Source organism: Myotis brandtii, unplaced genomic scaffold (genome assembly GCF_000412655.1).
Source record: "Myotis brandtii unplaced genomic scaffold, ASM41265v1 scaffold136, whole genome shotgun sequence".
In the NCBI taxonomy this organism is placed as follows: domain Eukaryota; kingdom Metazoa; phylum Chordata; class Mammalia; order Chiroptera; family Vespertilionidae; genus Myotis; species Myotis brandtii.
In genome coordinates, this window is record NW_005354829.1 from 3,613,319 (window position 1) to 3,641,268 (window position 27,950).

The window sequence follows — 27,950 nt, forward strand, 5'->3', positions numbered from 1 at the left end:
GTGCCTGGCCAGCCTGGGTGAGGGGCTGATGGCTGTTTGAAGGCTGGCCACAGCCCTTTCAGGGTAGGGGTCCCCACTGGGGTGCCTGGCCAGCCTTGGTGAGGGGCTGAGGGCTGTTTTGAGGCTGACCACACCCCCTTCAGGGTGGGGGAGGTTCTGCTGGGGTGCCTGGCCAGTCTGGGTGAGTAGCTGATGGCAGTTTGCAGGCTGGCCAAGCCCCCCAGCGAGGACCCTCACCTGATGATGGTGTGGCCAGCCTGGGTGAGTAGCTGATGGCTGTTTGCCGGCTGGCCATAGCCCCTTCTGGGTGGGGATCCCCGCTGGGGTGCCTGGCCAGCCTGGGTGAGGGGCTTATGGCTGTTTGCAGGCTGGCCACAGCCCCTTCATTATGGGGGTCCTGCTGGGGTGCCTGGTCAGTCTGGGTGAGGGGCTGAGGGTCGTTTTCAGGCTGGCTAAGCCCCCCAGCAGGGACCCTTACTCCATGAGGGTGTGGCCAGCCAGGTTGAGGGGCTGATGGCTGTTTGCAGGCTGTCCACAATCCCAAGCCACCCAAGCTCCCAGTGGAGGCTGGCTGGAAGCAAGTATCTGGGATTTATTTGTCTTCTATAATTGAAACTTTGTTGCCATGAGCGGAGGCCACAGCCTGCTCAGGGCAGGCGGGAAGCTTGGCTTCCTCCATCGCAACCAAGCCTCCTGCTTGCTCCAGCTCTGTGGCTGCCAGCCGCCATCTTGGTTGGGTTAATTTGCATATAGTCACTCTGATTGGATGGTGGGAGTGGCTTAGGGCGTAGCGAAGGTACAGTCAATTAGCATCTTTGTCTTTTATTAGTGTAGATTAGGTTGCTTGTATTGTGTCGAAAAATTTTGCATCTATATTAATAAGAGATACTCATGTAATTTCTGTTCTTGTGTAATTTTTGTATTAGGATAATATTGACTTTATAGAATGAAATGAGAAGAAAATGGTCATCTGGACAATATACTGTAGCAACTCTGAATATTGATTCCCTGCTCTAGGGATCTTTGTCCCTTGAGTTTTTGCTTAGTTTTTTATTTAGAAATTTGGCCATAATATTTCTGTGAAGTATATTTTACCTACAGAAAAATGTTCAGCCTCTGACATTGTAACTCAATGGGCATATTTTTGGGTATGCACACCGTGGACCCCTAAGCATGTCAATACTTATAGTAGGGTTCTCTTTAACTGTTTCCCTGATCTCCTTGCTCAGCTTCTAATTGTTCTGCATATGTTCTTCTAGAATAAGTGTGTTACCATGTGCTGTCTGATGTTAAAATTTTTCTTTTATTATTATTCTTCTTTAACATACACTTTATTGATTTCAAAGAGGAAGGGAGAGGGACAGGGAGATAGAAATATCAATGATGAGAGAGAATCATTGATAGGCTGCCTCCTGCACATCCTCCACTGAGGATTGAGCCCACAACCCGCACATGTGCCCTGACCAGGAATCTAACCCGGACCTGGTTCATAAGTCGATGCTCAATCACTGAGCAACACCAGCTAGGCCAGAATTTTTCATTTAAAAAAAATGATTATTACCAGTTGTAATTATTTTGTTAGGTAGGGGGTCCATGGACCTCTGACACTATATTCCTCAAATACTTTCCTTGCAGCATTTAAAAAATTTAAGAAAACATAGGAAGGAAGTGAATGTGTCTTATAATTTTTATATATTTGCAATATGTATGAATTTACTACATCATAATAAAAATAAAGTTATAATAATATAACTGATGTAACTGAAAAGAGGATTCAATTATCTATCAGATAACTCAAACTGTCTTCAATAATAAAAATATAATATATACATTACACATGCATTTGATTGAAGAAATTATTATGGATACTTGTTATTTTTACCAACTATCATCTATTTATTTTTCTCTGAGACATTTACTGACTCAGATCTGTCTAATATGAGCATCACATTCTTCCTCCACACTAATGGAAACATGGTAAGAAGGACCAATGACACAGTGATTTTTATAAATTTAAATTTAATTATTTTTTGCACCATTGGGATAAAGGTAAGTGTTCTTTTTTTTGATGAATCCTCTAATACTAAGAATAATATTAGCACCCCCCAAGTGTTCTTATTTTTGATGAATCCTCTAATACTAAGAATAATATTAGCCTGGAGCTGCTGACACTGCCTGATAATGCAGAGAATACAACATATGGGAGAACAATAAAACAAAGTTAACCTGGTTTGTTAACATAGTTTGGGATATTTGAATAAGCAACATCTAATATCAGACCAGATCTAGTCCTGAACTTGTCTTGTGGAAAAGACTATTGCCATTATTGTCCAAGCTGTTTGCTATTTAACCATAATTGATATGTTGATGTTCTTAAACTAATCAAATAATTATTATTCATTATATTCTAAAAAGTATATGGCTTACAATATTAAAAGTTTTAAAATAGGTAATACTGAAATGATCTTTACTGTTAGTGCCACTATTATTCCCATTAAAATGTTCATATTGTTTTCTATTTCCTGTTCCACTCTAAAGGTTCAAAAAGATTAATAAAATACAATCAATCAACATTTTTACATTTCTAATTCAATATTATCATCATTTATAGCATATGTATTTGAGAATTTATTTTATCTCTTGTTGATTCATTATCTTAACACATATTCCATGAGAAGACTTTTAAATAAATGGAAGGCAGTATTGTTTAAATAATTCATGTGATGATACAATCAAATTATATTAAAAATAGTATGCACTTCTCCAAATCCATATTTATGTCTTTCAAATTGTTTATCAAATTAGATTTTGAAAAATTTTATCTGAAATATGCTAAAAATTATCAGTAATAAAAGTGGAATACACTTTTTTTTAACAAAAGTTGTCTCATAACATAGTTTAACAAGTTGTTTCATAACATAGTTTGAAATTGTTCAAACTATGTTATGAAAAATAGCAGCTGACATATTGAAGGTGGCAAATTTTTCTGTCACTTTATAACAAAAGTTGTCTCAGGACCACTGAAATTGTTCAAACTATGTTATGAAAAATAGCAACTGACATATTGAAGGTGGCAAATTTTTCTGTCACTTTAGATTATAAATAATCAATGCATACTAGATTTTCTCCATAAATGATATTAGATTCAGATAAATAGCACACAAAAAAGCAAATCAGCAAATTATTAGCATTGGCTTCTATTTGACATTCACAAATATTTTGTATAATATTGTACACAGCTTTATGTAAATTCAACACAGGAAAAAAATCTATTTAGAAAAAAATGCTCTATTATATATTTTCATGGATCTAGAATTGGCATCATATTTGTGCCTGGTAGGCAAATAAAAAGATAAGCCATTTTTTATCTATATTATACAATTTGTCTCCTTTTCCCCAATTACTAAAACAATACATATTCATTAGAACTATGGGGAATAATTAGACAACAAATTCATAACTACACAAAGGAAGCAAACATACAATGATAGTATTTATTTATTTGGAAACCTTTAAAAATATATAAATGATCTCATTTGGTATATGTAAATTCTGAAAAATATAGGCTCTACATACGACACGAAAGAGCCTTATGAAGGACATCCAACAATGGAATTGTTTCCCTCTGATTCAGGGCTCACACTTGTTCAAGTTTTTATGGGTTTCTTATTTTGATTGTTTGGTTTTTCTGGTTGTTAATTCTTTAATATATTGAAGTACAGCTATGTATTAAGTATGGAAAATACCAATATTCTGTTAAAGAGCAGTGTCATTTTAGAAAATATTGAGTGCAAATATGAAGTAAATGTCATGTACCTCCTATTTTAGGTAAATCCTAAATAAATAAGTTATACAGTGCACAAGATTAATTCACATTATATAAGCTTAAGCTTTGAGGGTCTGTAGTTTTCTGAAATAGAAAAAAAGCAAAAAATGTATGAGAAAATATCTAGACATGTCACAGGGAAGACAGATATACCATCTCTTCTTTGCCTCTGAAATTGTGACAGGACTCTAGGTACTTTCAGCACCTACGTTTCAATGGAGACAGGAAATGTGTCAACTCCTTCCGGCTATTAAATTCCACATTGCTATAAGATGTGTGAACTTCAACACGCAGTAATTTTTGTGGGTAGACATTTAATTTCTATACAGATAAACTATACTTTTACACAAATCGGAAGGTGTTTCTGCAGGGGAAATGAGTTTATCCTAGTTTCTAATGTTTTGTTCCTCATTTTATCTTTTCTTCAATTTCAGTGTTATCAGGTTTAAATTCCAAGTATCATTGAAACAAAGGCACTGTCTAGAGACCAAGTTCTGTCAAAGATTTTTATCTTCTCCATTTGTACAATGTAATATATTCTTTTATTTTATGTCACCATTAAAGAATGATCCGTAATCCTTGCTTTCCATTATGTAATAAAATTAAATTTACAAAATTAGGAAAATAAAATATTTTTGCAAGTTAAATATTTTCATATATCACTATATTTTTCAGAATGATATTAAGATGATAAGTTTTTGTGAGGAAACTTTGAAATAAGTTTTGGAATAGAAATATTGTGGTTTCATTTTCATTAAATAGTTTGTTAAGTCATTTAAAATATATGTACTACACACATCACTTTTTGCTTTAAAATGTTTTATGCCATTGAGACATTTGTAGCATAATGAATAGCATACAATTTCAAAGTTTTACATATTTTCTCCTTTTCAACTCACGCATCTTCTAATAAGTGTATCATAATAATCTTTAAATTTATTGATAACAAAATAACCTAGTCATTAACAGCATAAACATAATTTTTTAATATTGCATGTCTTGATTCTATAATAGGATTTTCATCAAGAAACTAGATTTAAACTTCATTTCAATACAATGTTCTTCTGACGTGAAAATTAAATTTCTGTTTGAGAAGTGAAAAGTATGCAACTATAAGTAATTATAACCAATTTATATTTATGAAAAGTAATTTATCTCTGAACACATTAATTTATAAATGGAAACATTAATTTGTACTGAGATATTTTGTGTTAAATGCATTAGAACTGGTGTACAGTAAGCTGTACTATAGCACTCACTACAATCTGTATAATTTTAATTTGCAAATTGGTAACTAATAACTGCAAATATTTTATTTTTTTATGCCCTACCAGCTGTTTGATGTTGCTAATAAAGTTATTTAAATCTACAAAGAATCATTTTGAGAACCTAGATTAGAAGCTAAGATTTGGATTACCCTGGATGATGCTTATTAATTTTAAAAAGCTAGTTCATACAGATTTATCTCTTTTAAGTAGTAACTAGAGACCCAGTGCATGAGATTGTACACTCAGGAGGGTGGGTCCCTCAGCCCAGCCTGCACCCTCTCGCAGTCCAGGAGCCCTCGGGGGATGTCCAACTGATGGCTTAGGCCCACTAACCTGTCAGTTGGTCATTATTAGAGCTGCCACAGAGGCTAGAGAGGCTTCCGCCACCGCCGTTGTGCTTGCCAGCCATGAGCCCGGCTTCTGGCTAAGCCACGCTCCCCCTGTGGAAGCGCACTGACCACCACTGCTTTGAGTGTCTGCCCCCTGGTGGTCAGTGGGCATCATAGCGACTGGTCGTTTGGCCATTTGGTCGATTTGGATATTAGCCTTTTATTATATAGGATAACTATGATCTTTCCAAAATTCATTAAATGTACACTTTTATGCGTAAACTTTGAAAACCACTTTTGTTTAAAAAGCAAAAATATTTATAAACTGTATTTAATCTATAAATATATTATTTTACATACATTCAGTAGAATAAAAAAGCAGAAGAGACATCTCCATATTAGCAAACATTCTGTTAATATCTTGTGATTTTTCTCTCTTGGTTAAGGTAAGAGTTATTCTAATGGCAAAAGCATTAGATTGACAATTGGGCTTTTACTTTCCAATTTTTTTCAAGCACTAATTACATATTCAAGCTTGGACAAGTCAGTAACATTTTTAGATATCAAATCTATTCTCAACAAAAAAATTTAATTACTTAAATAATGATAAATTATTTCTGCTCCTAAAGTTACCCAATTTATTAAATAATTAATGGTAAAAATAATAAAAATCACATCATTTTTACCTATAAAATTAAAAAATATATCACTTACTTTCAGACTGCTGCTTATTGGAGTTACTTACACTTACTATTAACTACTGCTTGTTCAGTTTTTAAACCACTCTATCTTCCTAATATTTTTATAGATCTTGGCAGTTAAGTTTCAAAAGGTTCCAGTAGAGTAGGCCATTTTTTCCTTGTCTATCCTTGTCTGATTTTAAAATAAAATCAACTCACAGTCATAAAGTCAGTGATTCATACTTGATTACCCTATAAACCTATTATCAAAAAAGTGTAGTCCCTTCACCTTTATTAAAATATAATTGCGATCATAAACATAATTACTCTAATATTTTGATGATGTACTAATGAGGTGTATTACGTACCTTTTAACTTTTGTTAATCACAGTAACTCTTTCTAGAGGGCTGGCAGGGCAGGTGTTATTATTAGAATTTTTATAGGTGAACAAACTGAAATTCAAACGATATGATTTGAGTCCTGGTCAGGAAGCTCAGTTGGTTGTAGCTTTATCTCATCCACCAAAAGGTTGTGGGTTCGATTCCCGGACAGTTTCGAGTTTGATCCCCAATCAGGATGCTTATAGGAGACAACCGATGATGTTTATCTCTCTCTCAACCTCAAATCAATAAACATATCTATGGTGAGGATTTTAGAAAAAGAAAAATTTGGGGCATAAAGGCCTGGAATTCAGACCAAGCTCTTCTAATTGTAAGTCAAAAATGAATTCTCTTTACGGTTTCCTAATAGTGTGCTTCCTTTTTTTCCAGAATCAATACTTCTGTCAACTTTAGATTTGTGTGCTTTTTGTGTGTTTGTGACAGTAAATGTTGATAATACATATTAATTTATTTTAGGGGAAAATTTTTCCATACCTCATAAAAAGACTTTCATCTCTTCTAATTGTTTGTCATGAACATGTATAGCTTATTTCAACATTCATTTAATGCCTGTCCACGGTGCTTATGTAGAGCTGTTATCAGGGAAATTGGAATCTACTAGGTTAATTACAATGGTATTAGGGCTACATATATAAATATATACGTAAAATAATTTATATATAATTACAGAGTTCCAAATATAAATAAGATGTCATACCTGTATGTGAGGAGTGTAAAACTTATTGAGAAAGATTATTTTAAAATAATATAATCTAAGTGAGAAATATAACATAGTATGTAAGTATTTAGTGGAGATAATAATAGGACTATCAGAGTAAACAGATGTATAAACCCAATCTGGAGTTTATTGAAGACTTTTGCAAAAGATAGATGACTGTGTTTGAATAAGTAATGTCTACATTTTAAGAATAAAAATGAGTCAGTTAAGAAGTGTCAGAGAAAACAACATGAGCAAAAGTACAGAGGAACAACCATGTAGTGGTTCATAATGAGAGAGCAGATGGTCTCATATCTCAGAAAGATAATGTGGGCTGAAATTTTGTTGTCTCATATGATTAACAACAGGTAGCATTTCTAAAAGTAGAGTTAAGCAATTGACTGATGAATTTCTGTTTAAACTGCTTAGGTAGATATCAGTCAGTAATGACTCTGATACTCTTAAAAGTGTCTGGGGTGTGTGTGTGTGTGTGTGTGTGTGTGTGTGTGTGTGTGTGTCTAGTTTACTTGCATTTTTAAACCATTTTTTCTTTTTATAAAAATTGTCGATTTTTGGGAAAAACCTTGAATTATCTTTTTTGGTTATTCTTCCCTTATTGCATTTGTAATAAAACTTTGGCTGGAGCTAGCAGTCAGTTCTAACATTCCCAAAGTGCATTTTCATAAATTGCTAATAATACTTATATGAAGAACAGGTTTATGATTGAATATGCTTAAAAAATTGAGGGTTACATATAAATTAAGGGGTGCACTTGCTAGAAAAATTGTGTTTTTAACATATCAACTTAGTATTTTCAAGTTCAAAGAAGAAGACTTGTGTCTGCAATGAAGGCAGACTTAGATCATTGTATACATTGTAAGTCTCAACACTATAGCAGCTAATAAAGAAATTAACTTATATTTTATGACTGTCAGTCCTGTAAATTCATCACGAAGTGTTAAAAGGTGTATATCACTTCTTCTATTAGTTGTTTAACAACACTGGGTCAGAGATTTTAGAAAATAGAGTAATTGCCAAATGAAAGTCAGTGTAACTAACGCAAGGCAACCCATTAGACTAATATTAGAAAGATCTACCCACATGGAGGGAATAAAACTATGTCAATTGAAAGGGAGAGCGGTCATAGGCTTTGTGATTCTAGTTGTGTGACTTGAGCTCAAGGATGATTTTGAACCTCAGGAATTAGATGATAAAGCCCATCAGATAACGACCACCAGGAACAAATCTGGAATCAAAGAAATTTAAATTTTCTAATTTGCTGTGACAAGGAAGAACATAGGCAGCCAGGGCTACCATGACAAAATGCTGCAGACTGGGGGGGCATGGACAACAGACATTTATTTTCTCACAGTTCCCGAGACTAGAAGTCCAAAACCAAACGGTTGGGTCCTTTCCCTGTGTTTTCAGTTGGTCCCTGTCACTGTGTCCTCACACAGTTGTCATTCTGTGTACAAGCATCCCAGGTGTATGTCTTTCTTTTTATAAGCACACCAGTCGTACTGGATTAGGGCCCCTACCTAATGGCCTCATTTCAAAGTATTTACCCCTTTAAAAGTCCTATGTCCCAATAAATTTACATTCTATGGAACTAGGGGTTAGGGCTCCAACATAGGAATTAAGAACACAATTCAGTCCATCGCAACTAAGTATTGGTTGTATTTCTGAGGAAGGATTAGGGCAAGCAGAGTTCAGCATTGTGTTGGTTTCTGTCACAAAGCAACAGAGGATTAGCAATCAGTTCCATCAATAATCTTTTTGATGGAGGTCAGTACAGCAAAGTGGATCTGAAGACATCAGTGGTGTGACAAGAGACATTACTTAATAGCAGCTGGTTCTTACAGCATTTTACAGCGGGGTGGCCTAAGAAAAATGTGTGTTGCCTTTGGAGCTAGTCATAGCTATGGCTGTTATAACCATCTGATAATTAGCAGGTTTGATGTTATTCTCTCCTTCTAGGATGTGAAATGAAGAGCAGAAGGTATAAAATCCCGAGTTCACTCTAAAGTGATACTCTGGGTTGGCACTCCATTTTGGGGTGACTGTCCATGGGTAAATGACCATTAATAAATTTTCTGTGTCTATGGGACACTCCTAAAAGACTGCATGACCAAGCATGGGACAGAGGAATTGGAAATGTTAGGGGAGACAACTTAAGATAGACTTCAAATGAACTAGATTTATCATGTAATAAAAAAACAAATGATCATTACTGTGCAATGTTTCTATTGCCCTTCTCATCAACTTCAGGCAGACTTAAACTTTCATTTGACTCAAAAGTATTTTTAAATTTTAACGAGGTTTTACTTACATGCTGAGTGTATCATAAAACAATTACAGTGACTTAAAGCAGCTTATATTTTATTTTGGAAATCAAGAGAAACCATTGATAGTTTTAAGTAGGAGAATGGCCTGGTCAATTTTTCAACACTCTACTAGGACCACCAATCACAGAACATATGTGTGCCTACTTTGAAACATACTTAAATATGCAATATGTCTGGAAGAGGGGAGGGAGGCTATTTTTACTTGATTCACATGATTCAGGGCTGGATTTAACTGCTTCATTAATTGATTTCCATAGTTACTCTCTCCTGGAATGAAATTTTTGTTTTGACTCTAATTCAGATTGATTTCTGGATGTTTTTGCACATTATTACTATTTGCAGTGCTGCACTTCACTGAACTGAATGATTTAATATGTTTTTCTTTAGTGTCAGTGAGGGACTTACAAACATGGAAGAGTAGAAAATATGGTATTCCTTTGAATCTTGCTATTTTCAGGCTTTCATACCTCAATTTTTTTAATATATTTTTTATTGCTTAAATTATTACAAAGAGTATTACATATTTCTCCTTTTTTCCCCCGTCCTTGACAATCCCCTGGCCTCCCCTACCCCCCAGTGTCTTATGTCCATTGGTTATGCTTATATGCATGCATACAAGTCCTTTGGTTGATCTCTTACCACCTCCCCTGCCCCCCTCCCCTCCCCGGCCTTCCTGCTGTAGTTTGACAGTCTGTTCGAGGCAACTCTGCCTCTGTATCTATTATTGTTCAAAAGTTTATAATGGTCTCTATTATCCATGAATGAGTGAGATCATGTGGTATTTTTCCTTCATTGACTGGCTTATTTCACTTAGCATAATGCTCTCCAGTTCCATCCATGCCGTTGCAAATGGTAAGAGTTCCTTCTTTTTTACAGCAGCATAGTATTCCATCGTGTAGATGTACCACAGTTTTCTAATCCATTCATCTACTGATGGGCACTTAGGCTGTTTCCAAATCTTAGCTATGGTGAATTGTGCTGCTATGAACATATGGGTGCACATATCCTTTCTGATTGGTGTTTCTGGTTTCTTGGGATATATTCCTAGAAGTGGGATCACAGGGTCAAATGGGAGTTCCATGTTTTGTTTTTTGAGGAAACTCCATACTGTCTTCCATAGTGGCTGCACCAGTCTGCATTCCCACCAGAAGGAACTCTTACCATTTGCAACAGCATGGATGGAACTGGAGAGCATTATGCTAAGTGAAATAAGCCAGTCAATGAAGGAAACATACCTCAATTTTTTTCAGGCTTTCATAATGCCACTGTTAGCATGTCACATAAAATGATAATTATTTGTAAATTTCTTGATGGACAATATACTTGTTTTTAGAGACATTGCCTCCTTAGGTAAACTTACAAATTTAATTATATGTATATGTAAAAAAATATACACTTTATTATAATTCTTCCACCAAAAATTTTCTTAGGTAATGGAAAAAATAAAACATTAAAAAACACTCTAATACCTAAGAAAGTAGCATAATTCATACCATTTGGAAATGAATGTCTATACCATAATCTTGAACTCCCAAATGAAGATGGTGGAGAAAGACAAAAACAAAACAAAAAAACAAGCAGAAAAATTAAAGCTGCTGCTATTTCACTTCAACTGAATGTGGGTAGCCTTTAGTTAAGCAGATTAAATAATGAGTCTTAGTATGAGCCTTAGTGGAACTAAAGCTACATAAGGGATAGATAATGGGTGAAGGAGGAAATGTGTTACAGAAGAGAGAAAGACTAGCTTAGAATTAGGACTATGTTCACACAAGATGGCTAAATGGTCCAAACACTGATCTAATTAAGTAGATTTAGAGCTCAGAATGTGTGATGTGACAAGCAAGAGAAATGACTTTGGCCCAGCCGGTATGGCTTAGGGATTGAGTGTCGACCTATGAACCAGGAGGTCACGGTTTTATTCCTGGTTGGGGCTAGAACCCCGATGTGGGGAGTACAGGAGGAAGCTAATCAATGATTCTCTCTCATCATTGATGTTTCTATCTCTCTTTCCCTCTCCCTTCTTCTCTGAAATCAATAAAAATATATTAAAAAAAGAGATGACTTTGCCTCTAGCATCATGTTTAAGTCTAGTTCATTTAAATCTTAAAGCTCTATTTGAGCCTTAGTATAATAGTTTTTACGTTTTGGAATATAAGCACAGTGAGGATAGCACTATCTCTGTCTGTTCCAAAAATCTATTTCTCACACCAAAAATATTGTCCAGAATGGAGTATGTGCTCAATAAGTACTATCAATGAAGGAAGTAAGAAATCATATTATTTTATTTTCTCGATGAGTTCATGTTTATTCCAAAATTTTCCTAATTTACTTAGGTTATTTTCTGTTTTCAATAAATATTTATTAATAATATCACTATGACCAGAAAAATACGTTTTTTCAGTAATCACCATGTTTGCACATTGAATTATTCCTAACATATTCTACTGTGTATTTGCCCCTCTTTATAAATGTTAGAACCAGTGTAGCATAATGATAAAACTTTCCTGGAACTAGGGTGGGAGCGCTAGATTCGTTCAACACTTAATGGCTCTGTGACCCTAGACTGGTTACACCCTTGTTCCCTGCTTTAGTGTCTCTAACTTCAAAGTGGAATAATAATTCTAACTCACATAATTTGTGATGATTACATAAATAAAAACTAGTGCCCTAGCCAGTTTGGCTCAGTGAATAGAGCATCTTTCTGAGGAGTAAAGGGTCCCCAAGTTCGATTCAGGTACCCAAGTTGCAGGCTCGATCCCTGCCTGGTCAGGGTGTGTGCAGGAGGCAACTTATCGATGTGTCTCTCACACTTCCATGATTCTCTCAGTCTCTGTCCCTCCCCAAACAGTATGTATGTGCACATAGTAACTAACTACTCAATGTATATTAGCTATTATTGTCACTTGTGTAAGTCATGTTTTACTGAAACCCTTTATTTTTATTTATTAATATTCACTGCTGCTGCATGCTTCCTTTTATCTTCTCTTCTGTACATTTTATGCTGTTTTTTAAAACATCATCCTTGCTCTACTATTTATAAGTATACAACTTAATTACTTAATCTATGATCTAAAACCCCATCAGTAAAATGAGGATAGTAACAGTCCATGCTTCAACACTGAGTGTTCAATACTGAGATAAAAATCCAACACAATGTCTAGCATGTACTTAGTGTTTAATAAATTTTAGCTATTAATAGTATTATTGTTCTTAAAGTTATTGTTTGCTAAGAATGGATTTTAAGTGTATGAATAAAAAAGTAATAATATCATTAATATACACAAATCCAACACAATGTCTAGCATGTACTTAGTGTTCAATAAATTTTAGCTATTGATAGTATTATTGTTCTTAAAGTTATTATTGTCTGCTAAAAATGGATTTTAGGTGTATGAATAAAAAAGTAATAATATCATTAATATACAACTTATGTTTTACTTAGATTTTATTTCTCTGTCATGTAGCAAAATCTCTCCCATAATAATCCATAGTTAATCTCCAAACCATATTTTCTAACCAATACACTTCAATTTGTTTCTCTCTCTTGGCACTCCTGTGTATTACCTTACACTTATCTAAATTAAATCTTGTCCTGTATTGCTGTTTTCCTATTTCTCACTTTTCATCACTCTGAAACTTTTCTGTACCTTCTACTGGCTTTTGCAGGCTATTTTGAAAATGTATCTGTAGCCCTGATAAATGTACACTCTTCTTTCTGTAGATCAAACACAATGATACAACATGCTCTGAATTCCACTTGACTCATTTACTTAGAACATTCTTATTCTATATATTAATGATTTATTTGGGTAATTTATGTTATCAGTAGTAGTAATAACGATAAATAACTAAACTTGAAAGAATGTGCACCTTAGAAACTACAAAGATTGGTTTGCTGTTCTTTTGTTGCATTTCCTGAAGCCCAAATGTCTGAAAAAGTGGGCCAAAAATTGTTGTGAATATTCTGTTTTTCTTGATGAAGGAAAACCAAGAGAGCATATTTATAATAATTCCCTTTAATCTTCTCTAATATTCATACCTTAATATTCATACCTTTAATTAATTTAATGGATTTCCATGAGGGTAGTTTTTTTAAATTGATGACTGGGAATATATCCAACTGTGTGATATGTAATATTATACACACACACACACACACACACACACACTGTATTTATTTATTTATATTGTATGTGTGTGTATGTATAAATATAAATAATATAAAATTATTTCAGGCAGGTTTGGGTTTTAATTTTTTCCTTAAAAGCACATTTATGTATTTCTTAGCAATGTATTAAAATCTAATTATACAACATGCCTTTAGGGGAAAATTATAATAATTTTTTCTTGTCTCACTAGAATTTTAATATTGTATTCTTTGGGAGATTACTACATCCAGCTTTATGCTCTCAATAATACATTAAATCCCTACTTCTTAAAACTACTAAATTAGAATTTTGATAAAAAAATATGGATTATATAAAATGCTCTCTATTTAACTATGGTAATTACAACACTTGGTCTTTACGAGTATAAGAGGAATTATGTAAGAATCCCGGTGTGTTTCTGGGTTGCCATTTTAACAAAATGGCGAGTTATCTAATTATCTAAAAAGTTTGAATTATACAATATTAAATTGATAATTGGGCAGTACTAGGAAATATTGTGTTCTCTGTGTTCATTTGTATTACTGTTTCCAACATAAATGGAATACTAGTAAATATGCATTTAGAGAATATTATTGATACACTTTATTGACCATATTAAAAAATAAAATAAAACCTATATTGATTTATCAATTTTTTATGGGGGGAATAATACTAATGATGTATTTCCACATAATTTAAATATTAAAAAATAAAATAAAACATTGATTTATCAATTTTTTATGGGGGAATAATACTAATGATGTATTTCCACATAATTTAAATAATGCATGTTATCACTTTATTGATAAAGAGCAACTAAGTAATTGTTTATATTAGTTGTTATATTTTTAACTTTTTATTAAAGTGATTAGAAACATATTTATTTAGAGTTTTATCTATATGGTAAACTGAAATATTTATAAAGTATCCTATATTACAAATAGTCATTTGGGGGGCTTGCCCTTAAACCTATGCTTGTGTTACTAATCTGTTAACAGATATCTCAGCTCAGTCAAAGGAGATTATAAAGCTGAACTTACATGCCATACTGAGGGCTGAGACCTCTGGATGCTTAAATCCAGAAGAGTTTTTCTAGGGACAAGATTTATTTGCATCCCTCTGTTAAGCAGAATAGAACCTGTCTTGGCTGAAAAGTTACTCTGGCAATGTTAATATTCCCCATTAGTGCCTTCTCCGCATTGAGAGCCCATGTTACATTTTCCTGATAAACTGCAAAGTTGCAGACCTGACCTCCTAACTTAGTCAGTAGCTACCACTTTAATATATGACACACCAATCAAACAAGCCTATGGGAGGGGGGAAGTAGAGGGTGTCCCTTGGGAAAGTGACATACTCAGATGACAGTTGTGCCTTCAGAGCAGTTTGAGACAGTCCAAAATATGTCACTGGACCATGCATCTCTGGCTGTTGAGTCTTGAAGTAATTTTATTTTATTTTTTGTAAGAAGGATGAAAATATAAAAAGGGTATGGATCATTTTTTTATTCCTAGTATTACTAACATCAAAGGCTAGGGTAGCACTGGAGGGGGAAAAAGCAGTAGGTGATAAGATTCTGCACAAAATATTTTCTCAGTTGCCTGTTTTTTTATTCTGTATATTACTCCTGTTGGATTAGCTGCACAAACTCTTTTTATCTTATTCTGTCTTCATTTTATTTGTTCCCACTTATGCTCTCTTCCCAAAGAGGTTCCTTTTGTTACAGTGTCAATGCTGTAAAACTTTAAAATTTGGTTTCCTGCCAAATATACAGATGTGTGTGTGTGTGTGTGTGTGTGTGTGTGTGTGTGTGTGTGTACATATTTTAAAAATTTTAAAAATTCTATCAATAGCAAATACCTATGGAGTGTTTTGTTTTTGCACTAATCCTTTAGTTTACTTTCATTATATACTAAATAGCATCCAACCAACACTAAACCACCTGTTAATAATTTTATACATAGTACAGTGTTTGGTCATATCTGAAAATAGCCTTATTATAAATGAAACAGATTATAAAGCTTAAAATACTATGGCTTTTTCCATTGACATTTTATAAATGTACATTGAAATATACTGCTAATTTTATATAATTTTAAAAAATATACCATCAAAAATTAATATTTAAAATGAACAAATTTAATCTGATAAATTATGTATTTTATGTCACAAATTAATAATACAAAACTCAGACTTAAATATAAAACTAGTGACATTTCACAATTGAACTGAACTCTGTTAACATGTATTTATTACAAAGGAATGAATATAGTATCCGAGGCTAGAAATCATCAGAAGAGTTTGACCCAATCTTTTATCTACTTAACCAAAAATAACTATTTTACTTTTTTTTAAAATATATGAAGCAATACACAGTTTATGCTTTTATTTTTTAAGGATAACTAAAAATCTTTTTTGGATTTGCCTCCAACTTCTATTGTAATGGCAGCTTAACCCAACCACTGCAGTAACAGGGTGCTTGCTTATCTAATAATCAGCCTAGCCCCGGCTTGCTGCACTGTGCAGACCCACATTCTGGAACAGTAAGTTTCAGAGGCTTTGAACCAAAACCAGGTGCCTGGGTGTTAGCAGCTGGTGTCAGCTAGGGGACTATTATAACCTACTTTTCAGCAAAATAACTTTTAGAAAACCCCCCACATAGACCCAGAAGCAAGAAACAGAATCTGTGGATATATATAAGTGGACATCCCCTGAGGGCTCCTGGGCTGCCAGAGGGATGTCTGACTGCCAGCTTAGGCCCGTTCCCAGGATACATTTTGCTCAGCTTTGGGAGCCGATTCCCCTGCGCCAGCAGCGCTGCTTCTGGAATAAAGTTGAATTTTTGCATGTCCTGTTTGCTTGGTGGTCTGTTTTCCCATCTCTGGTTACTTTGCTGTAACATTATTAAAAAATAATGCATTTAATTTTTTTAGTTAATGCTGTTCAAAACTTTCCTCAAAAGAGCAAGATAAAAAATAGGGTGCCTAAGGAAAATCTCCACAAATTCAAGAAACTTACTACAAATATTGAATTGGTATAAAAGACTGAAATTTGTATATGTAAAAAAAAAAGCCACAAAATGTGGATTCTGATATTTGCTGTACTGGATCCCTTTTCTCAAATAAGCAGATATGCTTTAGCAAATCTGAGACCTATACTTATAGAATTTAAATTAAAGCCATGCCAGGTCTAATTTATATAAATGTATTTTCAATATGTGCAATTTAAGTCTAGTACATTAATTTAATTTTAGTGATCTATGTACAGAGCATCTATTCACACTCACTTTGTTAAGTGTATAATTGTTCATATCTTTTTTGTTGTTGTTCTGATGATAAATGACCCTAAATCTGAATTTTTAGGCATTTAGATAGCATTTGGTTTGCCAGAGCTTCCAATTATACAGTATTTAAATAGGATTTCTAAAGACCTGTAGTTTCAAGGTAGTGATATTGTTTAAAATTATGCCTGGAAATCCTAAGAGAAGTACATTTTAAAGTAATTAAAACTACATCATATGCAGAGAAGATGCAACCCTAGCTTTCTAAGTGATATAAACCCCATCATTGTTTGAGCAATCATAGGATTGTAAAAATCCTTAAATGTAGGCTTTTTTGTTTTGGGAGAAGTGATAATAAATCAGGACAATCTTTTTTTTTTTTTTAATCCTTCAACTCTATACCAGTTTACAAAGTATTAATGAGAGGACAAGTTTTATATATATATATATATTAGAGGCCCGGTGCACAAAAATTTGTGCACTTGTCCCTCAGCCCGGCCTGTGCCCTCTCGCAGTCTGGGACGCCTCGGGGGATGTTCACCTGCTGGCTTAGGCCCGCTCCCCAGGGGAACGGGCCTAAGCTGGCAGTCAGACATCCCTCTGGCAGCCCAGGAGCCCTCAGGGGATGTCCACTTGCCAGCGGAGAGCAGGCCTAAGCTGCAGTTGGACATCCTTAGCGCTGCTGAGGAGGCGGGAGAGGCTCCCGCCATCACTGCTGTGCTGGCAGCCATCAGCCTGGCTTGTGGCTGAGCAGAGCTCCCCCTGTGGGAGCGCACTGACCACCACCAGGCAGCTCCTGCATTGAGCGTCTGCCCCCTGGTGGTCAGCGTGTGTCATAGTGACCAGTCATTCCCAGTCATTCTGTTTTTAGGGTCAATTTGCATATTACCCTTTTATTATACAGGATAGAGGCCTGGTGCATGGGTGGGGGCCAGCTGGTTTGCCCTGAAGCGTGTCCTGGATAAGGGTGGGGGTCCTGCTGGGGTGCCTGGCCAGCCTGGGCGGGGCACCCTTCAGGGTAGGGGTCCCCACTGGGGTGCATGGCCAGCCTGGGTGAGGTACTGATGGCTGTTTGCAGGCTGGTCAAGCCCCACAGTGGGGACCCTCACCCCATGGGGGTTTGGCCAGCCTGGGTGAGGGCTGAGAGCCGTTTTCATGCTGGCCGGGGCTCCTTCAGGGTCGGGGTCCCCACTGGGGTGCCTGGCCAGCCTGGGTGAGGGGCTGAGGGAAATTTTCAGGCTGGCTATGGCCACAGACTGGAAGCAGATATCTGGGATTTATTTGTCTTCTAGAATTGAAACTTTGTTGCCTTGAGCGGAGGCCACAGCCAGCCAGGGCAGGCGGGAAGCTTGGCTTCCTCCATCACCGGGGCAACCAAGCCTCCTGCTTGCTCCAGCTCCGTGGCTGCCGGCCGCCATCTTGGTTGGGTTAATTTGCATATAGTCACTCTGATTGGCTGGTGGGTGTGGCTTGTGGGGATAGCGGGGGGACAGTCAATTTGCATGTTTCTCTTTTATTAGATTAGATATCTTACTTGTCCTCTCATTAATACTTTGTAAACTCCCGGTGTCTTAAGTGTGAATGAGAGGAAATTAAGATAAGCAAATATTGATGATTTTTCAGAAAAGAAAACCTAAGTTCTGATTGTCAATGAAACACTGCACCAGAGAAGTTAAAAAGGCAAGGAAGAGTTTATCCAATGCTTTTAATACAGGAGTTAAGACTTTTGAAATAGGGAGAGAGACTGAACTCAATGCCTCTGAAACAAAGGGTAGCAGATATCAAGCTCTGGAATGAACAAGTGGAAAATTCTGAAGGACAAAAGCGTGGAGGTGAAGTTAATCAACTTGATTAAACCACAGGTGTCTGTTAATTGGTGCTTACCAGATTTAGGCTCTGGCACTCTCTTAGAGACTGGTGTAGGGACACTGTCTTACTTAATGACCATATTTCAAAGGTCCTTGAGAAAGACCTTCCGAGGTTGTAAAACTGACAAGAAGATTTACATCTCAAAAGGATAGATGAAGTTTTTACAAAGTTTGCAAATTTCCTAAAATAAGTGTTCTAAAACAGGGGTGATCTGAGGTTAATAATCTGGGTAGGTTTTGCCTAAAGTTTAGTCAAAGGGAAGGAAACAAGCCTGCCTTGGTCAGATCCTGGTCCCTCTGATTTCCTAGAGAAGGAGGTAGCACAGTTGACATGAACTACTTGGAAAATTTTCCTTCTCCAGAGCATTTCTTCTCCAAAGCATTTGGTGGTTAAAGACACATTTGAATTAAAATGTTGCCTATTAAAATGTAAACACTTTCTTGGAAATCAAGCTTGTTCACAGATTAGCACTGTGAAAAAATTTACAAGGGATCATCTGATTGCTTCCCTACTGGCTGAGAAATGTGTCCTGGGAATTAGTATTTTTATTGGATGTTAGAAAGCGAAAGAATGATCATTGTTCTACATGATAAACTTGGATAAGATAGACCCCATGGGATGCTACTATCAGGGAGTAATAAATTGCATTTGGACAGGATGTATTTAACTCTTCACAATTTGCACTGGACTCTAGAAGTAGCAACTGTCATAGTTATTATAAAAACGTATATTTATCATTTACATACCTCTCAAAGAAGATAAAAAATGCATTGCTTGCTTACAAACTCATCTATACTAATAAAAGGGTAATATGCTAATTAGACCAGGTAGATTGGACGTCTTCCGGATGTCCTTCTGGTGGCAAGGGCCAAGGCGGAGGTGGTTAGGGGTGATTAGGTCATCAGGGGAGAGCAGTTAGGGGCGATCAGCTGGCAGGGGAGAACGGTTAGGGGGATCAGGCTGGCAGGGGAGAGCAGTTAGGGGCAATCAGGCTGGCAGGCAGAGGTGGTTAGGGGCAATCAGGCAGGCAGGCAAGTGAGTGGTTAGGAGCCAGCGGTCGCAGATTGCCAGAGGGATGACCAACTGCTGGTTAAACCAGCAGTCGGACATCACCCAAGGGGTCCCAGATTGGAAAGGGTGCAGGCTGGGCTGAGGGACCCCTCCCATGCACAAATTTTGTGCAACAGGCCTCTAGTACATATATAAATGGGAGCAGTTTTCATGTATTCTATATGCAAATTATCTTATGCTTAGTGTTCTGAACCTAGACAATGAGCATAATCCAATAGATCACATTTAAATTACTATAGCATGTGCAAGGATGTAGAAACAGCAAGGTAGTTTCTCAAGGACTAGGCAACTTTCTGTAAAGGGCCAGAGAGCAAATATTTTAGTTTCTTCATGACATAAATTTTCTGTATCAACTAGTCAAGTCTGCCTTAATGTATGGCTTAACAATGAAGAGAGTTCTGAGAAATTTGTCCTTAGGTGATTTCATTGTTGTGTGAACTTCATAGAAGGCACTCACACAAACCTAGATGGTATAGCATGCCCCACACCTAGGTTATACAGTATAATCTTATGGCCCATAACATTTATTCAGCACATCATTGACCAAAATATTGGTTTGTAGTGTATGAGTGTATAGCTGAAAGCAGCCTAGATGATACCATAAATAATGAATGGGTATAGCTGAGTTTCAATACAACTTTATATGCAAAAACATGTGATGGTGGGCTGGATTTGGCCCATCTGCATAGTTTGCCAAGCTCAGGACTATGGTAACATCTGCTAACATGAATAAAATGCTAATATACTCAACTCCTTTACAGCCTACCTAAGTTAATGCTCTACTTGCAAACCTTTGGGTGATGTGCATGTTGTGAAAAAAAAAGAAAAAGGAAAAAGGAGGCAAGAACTAAGAAGAATTAAGAATTTGTCAATAAACTTGGAAGTGACAAGAAAAAGAAAGGCTCTGTAGACAGAAATGTCTTTAGAGTTGAAAAGGGCAATTCATTAGCTGATTAGAGCTTGACTGGCTTGAGAATAGCAGACTCTTTTTTGTAACTTTCTGTTCATCAATCTTGAGAAGCTGTTGACCTGTGCATTCAAAGAGAGATTCCCAGGCTCAGAGCTGACTAAACCTGATGTCTTCCCAAATGTAAATGAATAAATTGTTATTCCACTCTGAACAAAGATATTCTGTGATTTTTATTAGTTCAGTAAATCCCCAATAGCCTAATTAATTCTGGATGAATTGTTAAATTTGTTTCTGGATTTGCATAGCTGAGACCGCTTCATCAGACACTGTGAAGAGCTGCCAAAATGTCCAACTACAAGTGGCCAACTCCCCATCTTTCACATCTATTTGCTGTAACATATTAAAGAATCTTTAACTGGAAAACTTCATAGTGAAGGCAAATGCTCTGGAACCTAGTTTCAGTTTTATCAGAAATAGCAGCATGTTAAGGCAAGTAGCAATCTCTTTTATCTGAATTGTTTTATTTAGGCAAACAATGCTAAAGTGTTTCGTTGTTGTTTTTTCAGTCTGAAAGGCTCAGGTTCTATTACACTGAATGCAAGGAAGAGTTCATTCATTGAGCTCTGTGTGACTGACAGTAATCTTAAAAATAGTGAAAAAAATCAATTTATTAAAGAAAGAGCAAGTAACATGTCATTTGATTGACTCCAACATTAACATCCTGGGGTTTCCTAGAGATAGTTGAAGGAATAAGTTGAAGGCTAACATTCTTTCCTTTTTTCTCTAATAGCTTTTTAACACACCACTGAGCACACTGTTAACATACAGGAATGGGTATTGATTAGCTGATTGCTTTACCCTGACTGACAAATGAGGATACACAGCAAACTCTACATGCTAGAGTCTCTCCTTCATATGTCTATGCAATTTCTCTTCTTAGTTTACTTAATCTTTTAAAAATTATTAAATATAGTAAGTTAATTCAGTATTTTATGTATTTAGTAATTCAGGTATTTAGAGTATAATATCACACTTTCTCAAATCATATATGGTATTTATACCAATAATTCATACGTGAAAAAAGACACTTGATTATTTCAATATGTTGTTGATATTTTCTATAATTTTTAAGTGGAAGACTGATTATCACTATGTTCCATAGTCTTATTTTTTCACTAGAGGCCTGGTGCACAAATTTGTGCACGGGTGGGGTCCTTCAGCCCAGCCAGCCCTGGAGGTAGGCCGGCTGCTGGCCACGGGAGGTTGGCTATGGGGCAGCTCCTGCATTGAGCATCTGGCCCTGGTGGTCAGTGCGAGTCCTAGTGACCAGTCGTTCAGTCATAACAGTTGCTTAGGCTTTTATATATATAGATATGCATATATTTAAGTACAGCCTCAAGGACATGTACTCTACGTGCAAGAGTAGAGCCAAAGTAGAGCGTAAGCTGCCTTATGAGCCATGAGCCTGGGTTTTTCCTCTCAGCTTAAGTAATATCTATGAAAATAAAACCAATATGATTTTACATAAACAGTGCCTTTCTCAAAGTGATCATAATGTTTCATTCCTAAACATGGTGAAATGGTGCCTATCTTAATCTACAGATACTTCAATAGTTCTTTACTGTTTTTTTAAATATATATTTTTTATTGTTGCTAGTATTACATATGTCTCTCACTTTAACCCCCTTTAACCCCCTCCTCCCAGCCCCTACCAACCCCCCAGGTCTTCACCCCACTATTACCTGTGTCCATGGGCTATGTGTATAAGTATATAAATTCTTGGTTTATATCTTCTCATTCCCCCAATCCCCATACCAAGTTATGTCAGTCTTAACAGCTGCAGCATATTCTGAATTTACTAAAGGCCAGGTTCTGTAATAAGTATTTTAAAATGTCATATATTATTTTCACAATACTGTTAAAAGGGGCCATTTTTATTTTAAAGATGTAAAAATTAAGAGTCATAAAGTTTAAATAATTGTCAAAATCTTCCAAATAGTGTGCATTGGAAGTCAAACTCAGGCAGACATCGAAGTCATGTCTTGGATCTGGGTTTTATCCTTTATGCTATTCAGACTTCATTGTCAGTAGCTTGTATCTTTTCAAGATGACTATTTTGCAAGATGTCCAAAGACAAGATATTTTTTTCTCTTCTGGCCAATTATGATCAAGGACCTGAACTCCTTCTGTCTTTGCATTAGCCATCCTTAGTATGTTGAGGAAAGTTCCTATCTGATCGCAAGATGGCTGCTGAAGCTTCAATATATCTTTAAACATAATAGCATCAGAAATAAAGTAAAAAATCAGGATCACAACAGCATTTACTGCATAGGGTGGTTTTGAAGACTAAATGGAGTAAATATTTAGAACAATGTTTGAAAAATAGTAAGTGCTCAGTAAATCTGACGTTTATTCTCTTTTACTCTAACCTGACAAGGAGCAACTCACTTGTAAAGAAATGTTAATCTTGGTAGAATATACCTTGAACTGTCAATGCCTTATTATTCCTACCTATACACCTTCAATGTTAAGTTATCCAGTTGTATGCACATTTGAAGTTTTCCAAATCATATACTTAAAATTAACGTGACTACTTTGGGCAGCTACCTAATTTTTTGTTGGAGACAATTTTGTTAGGTCAGGTATCAAATGGAAACTATTCTTCTTAAAAAGGAATTATTTTCCAGTTATGAATGTCATACATATCACTGAATGAGTAGACTTCTTCACATATTTCAGTTTAAAATTCAATTGTATATAATTATTTGAAAGAAGGAAATTAAATAAAATTGAGCAGAAAAGTTGAATGATAATTGTGCTATATTCATGAGACCACAGAAGGAATACCAAAGTCATAAAAAAAGAAAAAGAAACTCACTATTGTTAACATGTAAAACTGCTTCAAGTATTATCAAAATACAGTCATATCTATCATATTGTATTGTCGTTACAGAATTATAAAGAGAATAAAAATGAAATTCCACTTTTGCACAAAACCTTTGCTTCACTGTTTTACAGAATATCTTTTTTTTGGTAGCCATTTTATATATTTTCCCATTATTTTTAAATCCCACCAATGACATAGGAAGAAATGACCTTTTTAGTCTAATGGCTAAATTCTTTTATTATGCTTGTGATTCTAAGTCCTTTTCATGTCTTTCAAATAATTCCATTCTCACTCTTATTTTTGGAATTTTATAATTTTAATTATAATGCAAGCATATAATAGTTTATAGATAAGCAATTAGTATCAAAAGTTCTAGACATTTTATCATAATAAGTTAGAGTATATCTTGGCCTCTCTAAATTAGGTAAGCATTAGCATTCATCTTGAAATCAACTACTTCTTCAAAAAAAGATAATATCAGAATAGCCCAATTAATTAAGAAGCTTGTCCTTGAGTAATTGTCATTTCTTATTATAAGAATAACTAATTCCACCTAGGATTCCTGTCTTTTTTTGTGAAGTGTTTCTGACTTAATAATTTTATTATTATTTGTTTTTAATTAGTAATTTCTTTTAGTGAAATAGAGAAGGGAAAATAAATGTTATTTTAAAATATTGTGGGAAAAGTTTTTTCTAGTCTTCATTCATATAAGAGTCATAAGCATGATCAGGGCAATAAGATAATATGAGACTCATATTTAAATGAATTAAATGAAATATTCAATGTAAGTCTGAATTTAGGAAGTTGAAAGGGTATAGGTATTTAAAGGAACAGAATTATTTTTATGAAAAATTATGTTCTTATGATTTTGAAATAATTTATTTTCAAGTAAAGCTACTAAAATTATCTTCTTTTTAATTGGTATGTCACAAATATTCATAATATTTTGTTCCCAATCTGTTCCTTTTTAAAGCCGCATACTATTTTTACCCAAATTCCTATTACTATTCTTATTACCTCGTTGCTATTGGAAAAATTCTTTATTACTACTTACCTGCTGTGGTTGCAGTTGTGTTCAACTATACTTGTCTCTTTGGCTTCAGATTCTGCCAGAGGAGACTTACATTTTTTTATTCCTTTAAAGTAATCTCTTAATATTCCCCTAAGCCATCTTGTGAAAATGAGAAAGAGACCTGCAGGGAGAAACTATTTTACAAGCTCTTAGCTTTCGTTGTAATCAAAGGAAAAAAGCTGGTCTGGAAATGACATTAATAGTCTTTATTCATAACATGAGATCAGAAGAAACACCATAGCTTGAGCTATTTTCTTGAGTACTTGAAACGGCCTCTGATCAGATGCACAAATTACATACCGGAAGTAGTACTGAAGTATTTATTTTTGTAAATGCTCAGTATTATTTGTTATGCTTAGCCTATATGTTTTTACCTTTTACCATGGCATCAGATTACTTTTGATATTGTACAATGCATAATTTTGATTAAAAAACTTTCAAATGTGTATTATCACTGAAGCTGAAGGAATGAAGCAGGTGCTAAAATCATTGATGTTAGTTGTTGCAAAGAGTTGTCTGTGTATAACTAACATAAGGAGTTTGTGGGTAGATTATTATAGAATAAAATATGCCATCATTAATGTATATTTATAAAATATAAATTATTCATAATTGGTAAAGGATTATTTTCACTATTTTTCTTTGAACTCACATTTCTATAATAAACTACAATTACCCAAATGTACACATACTCAGAGACATCCAGTAGCTCTTAAAATCAGTTTTAAATTAATTTATAGATTGATTCATAGATATTGTTTCAGGTTATTAATGCATTTCTAGATATAACAACCATTTATAAAACATAAATATGATATGTTTTATGTCTTTTATTCATCATTAAAGCATTTTTGATAAAATTTATAACTTAAGGGTAAAAATGTTTAACATTTGTGATTTTGAGAGATGAGATCTTTATTTGTTAATAGCTATCACAAAGATTAGTAAAGGTGAGCACAATAGCTATGTAGAGAAAATAAATCTTACTACTAAATTATTTAAGGAAAGGACCACTTGATTTTGATAAGTAACAAGTGAATATAATTGAATTTGTACATGTAATTCTATGTAATATATTAGGGAAGAGTTGAAACGTAGCATGAAATATGCAGGAGAGAAATTTTAAATAGTTTCAAAATGCCTATCATTATTTAATAATACATATTGCTGAGATAATCTTAAAATCAATTTAAAATTTAATCTTCAAATTAAATAAAAAGGTTTGCATGCTAATATTCCTGGGTGGATAGTAATTGTTATTTCAAATTATGCATCCTCTCAAAAAAATTACATTTTAGGAAGATGTCCCATATAATGTTATGCCAAACCTCAGCATTTATTCTAACATGTTCATATTATCTATGTAATGTGTAACTACCAAAATCTCACCCAATTCAAGTGACCTGGGACCTAATACCAGATAGAGGAGGTTAGTGAAGAGATTCCAAGATGACTTAATGGCAATTGTATTTCTAAATGTCAGAATAGCCAATGGCAGCATGCTGTTTTTAGAATCAGATGTCCCATTATATTTTATATGATTTTAATAGGAACCAGAAGCTGAAATTTAGGAATGTTATTGGAAAATTATTAATAATTCTTATATGATACTCTACATAATGCTATTACTTTTATAGTATCCTCTCTTCCTATAGTTTATAATAGTTATTTTTAAAAAAGAAACACTGTCTGCAAATTTCAATTTTTTCTATGTTTAATTGGTCAAATATAGTTTCTTTTAGTGATTTTATGTAAATACTAGAGGCCCAGTGCATGGATTCGTACACCAGTGGGGTCCCTCTGCCTGGCCTGCACCCTCTCACATTCCAGGACCCCTCAGGGGATGTCAGACTGCTGGTTTCTGCCCAATCCCCTCAGGCCAGTGCATGTCATAGGTACCGGTTGAATGGTCAAATAGTCAAATGGTCGCTTAGGCATATATATATATATATACACACACAACATACATACATATATATATATCATAATGAGTATTAAAGAAAGCAGATTGAAAATATTTCTTATGTTCTTATTCAGAAAACACTGAAATAAAATGTGACTACGAATAAATGCCATGAGGGAACATTAAACTCACAGTACAAATGACTGAGCAAGATGCTTGTTACCCATTTCATTCTTTCAGTGATGTAATGACCAAAAAAAAATAAACTTGGGCTGATGTTTCTTTTAGGGTTTAAAAGTGTGCCTGCCACCTTCTTTGACTAAACAAAACAATGATAACTTAAATAACCTTGGCTTTTAGATTTAGATACTAGAATTTATATAAGCACATATAAAAGTCAATATATTTCTGTTTATTTTCACCAGAAAATAGTGTGTCAGCCAGTGATCCTGTTACCATACAGTTGGAGAGTACCAGGGATGACTCGGGAAGGTTCTTACACTGAGTGTGCCAAAGGCTAGAAAGATGAATGGATAGGGCCTGAGCACAAAAAAAGCTAGCAGGGTAATTGGATAGAAAAAGAACGCCCTCCCCTCCCTATCCCTTTAGGGACGGTGGGATTGAGCAGGAAGGTGAGATAATCTTTGGATCTGGAATCCACCATTCTCCCAGGTGCAGGCATCTGAAAAATCCTCTTTTCTTTTGCACCAGATCATGTCTCAGGAGTCTGGCTTTTGCTGCCACAGACAACTGAAACCATTTTGTTTCATTCTTTTCCATGACAATTGAGATCACAACATTAACCTAACATGTGTATGTAGGGAATTATTCTGGCCTTCTGATACAAAGATGTGTGCCATTTTTAACTTGTTATAGTACCAACAAATTAAAGATCTATTCATTGAATATTTTATAAATACTAGAGGCCCGGTGCATGAATCCATGCACAGGTTGGGTCTAGCTGGCCCGCCCCATGGAGGCTGATCAGGGGTGGGGCCGGCTGGGGGGAAGGATGCTGGAGGTTGGCCGCTGGCCCCACAGCCAATGGGGGCCCAATTGGGGCCAGGCCAGTAGGGGGAGGGGCCTTGGGTGGTTGACCAGCTGGCTGTGCCCCTGATCAGGGTGGGGGGCCTGATTGGGGGCTGGGCCAGCTGGGGGGAGGGGCCGCAGGAGGTTGGGGGGCAATTGGGGCCCCATTCATACCAGTTGGCCCCCACAGAGCGTGTCATAGCAACTGGTCGTTCCAGTCGTTCTGTTGTTCTGGTA

The 27,950-nt window shown here is 35.4% G+C and overlaps 1 protein-coding gene across 2 annotated transcripts in view; it reads left to right on the top strand.

Annotated features, from left to right (window-relative positions):
* Positions 1-27,950, top strand: part of FSTL5 (follistatin-like 5) — a 592,573-nt gene that overhangs the window by 365,849 nt on the left and 198,774 nt on the right. The window lies entirely within an intron of this gene.